The sequence below is a fragment of the Nematolebias whitei genome, chromosome 2, assembly GCF_014905685.2.
Source record: "Nematolebias whitei isolate Nwh7 chromosome 2, NemWhi1, whole genome shotgun sequence".
Classification (NCBI taxonomy): Eukaryota; Metazoa; Chordata; class Actinopteri; order Cyprinodontiformes; family Rivulidae; genus Nematolebias; species Nematolebias whitei.
Genome location: NC_056499.1, coordinates 55520659 through 55523881, shown reverse-complemented (window position 1 = coordinate 55523881; position 3223 = coordinate 55520659). Strand labels below are relative to the sequence as shown.

The 3223-nt window shown below is 40.6% G+C and overlaps 1 protein-coding gene across 1 annotated transcript in view; it reads right to left on the bottom strand.

Annotated features, from left to right (window-relative positions):
* Positions 1 to 3223, bottom strand: part of vps13c (vacuolar protein sorting 13 homolog C) — a 289282-nt gene that overhangs the window by 72251 nt on the left and 213808 nt on the right. The window lies entirely within an intron of this gene.

The following is a 3223-nucleotide window of genomic DNA, read 5'->3' as shown; positions in this document are numbered from 1 at the left end:
AAAATGGTGCATTTTGACAGTTTAAAAGACGAAAAGTTGACGGACTAAGATCAGGCTAAGACTAACATGCTAGCTGGAAAAACGATGTGTGATTGGTTGAAATCAGCTGCTGTGGAACGCTGTGATTCGCTGAGAAGTGAGTGACGTGTCTGTCGGCACTTCCTCTGACGTGTCAGGTCGTAAAGCCCACCCCCGTGCTGTTGTCATTGGTAGATTTAGTCACGTGACCCGGAAATGAAAACTCGTTTTCATAGGGAATTTCAATCTGCTTTTTAAAGTCGAAAAACGCTTTAAAGTTGCATTCTGATCCGCTGCTTAATTTCTTTGAAGCCTAATCGCTGAAATGTTGCCACGTTTCAGTTTGAAATCCGTCATTAAATGGTGTTTTTGGACCACGCTAGCCGATGCTAATTATAAGCTAACAGCTAACGACCGGATGAGTGACGTGTCACGTCACTTCCTCCATGTCAGATTGTAAAGCTCGGTTGCACCGAAGCCTTCGCTGTGCTTAAAATCACTAAATGAAGCTGCCACAAGTCCCCAAAAACTCATGTTCATGCAAAAAAGTCGTGCTTGTGGAAACAACGCCACGTTTTAGCTTGAAATCCGTTCAGAAATGTTGATTTTAACCGAGTTTAGCCGAAGCTAATTTTAAGCTAAGCGGCTAACAACAGGATGTCAACAGAACGTTCACAGGAAGTTGTCATACGCTCCTGCTGGTAAAAAGCTAAACACTGCCCCCTCCTGGGAAACTTGATATCACAGTTTCACTCCGTTTTAGGTTATTTTTGATGAAATTAGACGTGCTTAGACGCATTTGATGAGTTAATAAACGTTTTTCAAGCTGAATTTTTACTGTTATCTTACATTTAAAAAGTGATTAAGGTATTTATGCAGAAAGGCATTTACCAACACATTTTTATTCACTGGTAATTCCTCAAGAAAGAGGTGCAAAATAAAAATTAGAAACTTTTTAAAAGATACAGTTACAGATATTCACAGAGTTGATAAAGTTTACTCATTTGCTAAAAGATAATGCACGTTTAATTGCTAAATCATTAAATAAGAGTAAATATATCAGAAAAAATAAACTTTTCTGTTTAAGTTACCACCTAAACAATTACATCTTCTTATTTATTTTTAAATAGAAGATATTGGCAGGAGGACAGGAGTATAACAGTTTTTCTGAAGAAAGACTGATTATTCCTCATCATCAATTTTCTTTTTTCTGTTCACCACCTGGTTTAATGAGTAGCTGTTAAAATAGCGAATTTCTGGAAGTAAACGGTTTAAAAAAAAAAGCGTTTTTAAACTGATGTGCTGTGAGACTTTTTAGAAAAATTGCAGGTTTATAAAAATCCAGTGCTTTAGAGTAAAAAACACTGAGAGGCTTGGTAATCTAGTATCTGTTAAAAAAAATAAGCACATTAAAAGTAACACTGCAGACAAGCATTTACTTAAATATTCATGAATTGGGGTAAAAACCTAAGAAACAGGTGCCCTTTCCTCTGAATAAGTTGACTTATAACAGTACTTTTGTGTAAACCCAGAGCTAAAATAGTGTGAAAACTCAATGACACTTGAATACAAATATTTACCTGTAAAATATCTGAAGCTGGCAACTGTTTTAAACAGATAAAGTGCTACACAGTGAAAAACATGACAGGTGTGGTAGGAAAAGATTTTGATCCTTATGAGATGAAGGACTGTTTAGAGTATGCGTTAGCACTGCTAGCAGGATCCTTACATCCATATGGCAAACAGGCGAACAGCATGAACCCAAAAGAGTTAGTGGACAATCTGATGGAGGTTGCAGAGAGTGTGACCTCTACAGAAATTACAATGTCAAGCTATGAAAAGCTGGCTAAAATGGCAATGTTGCTGAAAGAATCATACTTTGCATTAAGACGGGATCACGTCGTGACAGTGTCACAAGTTTCCCGCTGCAAAGATGAAATAGATGTGCTTAAAAAAGATCTGCACAAACGCGAAGTGGATAGAGAGATATTACTGGAAGAATATATGCGTTTACGAAGTGAATGTCAAACATCACAGGAACGCTTAAAAGCATGTGAGGAGAAACTGGCCGCAGCAACAAATAAAAGTTCTGACGTGGGGCGAGTTTATCTGGAACTCAGAGAAGACCATGGACAGAGTCCAGGTCACCCACAACCACCTCAGAAAGATGTTGTTGCACCTCCACATGAGTGGAGAGAAAAACCTCCACCCTCACGTAAAGTGGTAGGAACAGACCTGAACAGGTCTCCTCCACCAAACATGCAACAGAGTGCATGGAAACTTCCTCTTTCAATATATGCTCTGCTAAAACTCTCAAAATATGTACAACGCTTTGTACCTGGACCGATGGGTTCAACTGGAACAAAAGCGTACCTGAAAGACATTGAATTCAGATTGAATGGTTATCCTAATGCTACGGTTTTGGATAAAATCCGTCTGATAAGGCTCACTTCGGACAGAGAGGTGTTCACCTTCATCGAGCGTCTACCTGATGCAACGAGAAGGGATTATAACCTTCTGTGTGAAGCTTTGATCAGAGAGTATGACCCCTGCACGAGACCTGCTGGTTTCCCAGCCGCTGACAAGGTCACGCAGAGCAAGCATGCTGAAATGGGAAACCAACCTGAAGCACTATGTAGTGATGTGATTGCTACTAAATCTGAAGGCGCGAATGACAACATTACAGATGTCGGTGGAACACACCAAGACATTGCTGTCGTTGCCTCCAAGAACCCCTCATCGGACGAAGGGGGGGTAAACTCACACACAAACGATGATGAGTCATCGCAAGCTGAAAACTCAGAACCTGACTTTCATGATTTTGAACTAGGCATTCCAGTTCTGGGAGGACTCCCAGATAACCTGGTACCGAGTCAAGAAGCTGGGCCAGTATGGTTAACAAAACCATCACAGGCCATAGCTCTTTCCTCAAACAATGACGTCGACCAAGGACCTCAAACCTGTGGTGTCTTACCCATAGACAGGTCCGACGACTCAAAAAAGGATTGGTTGGAGCTCCCCAAGGAGCAAGAACCCTCATCAGTCTCATCACAGATTGAACAGGTGGTCGCCCAAGCCGACACTCTGACATCTGATGAAGAAAGAGACAAACTTTGCCAAGTTCTTTTAAAATATGAAAAGTCATTTTCAACTGACCCAGACATCACCCAACTTCAGAAGTTGGATGATCCTGCAATTAACTCGA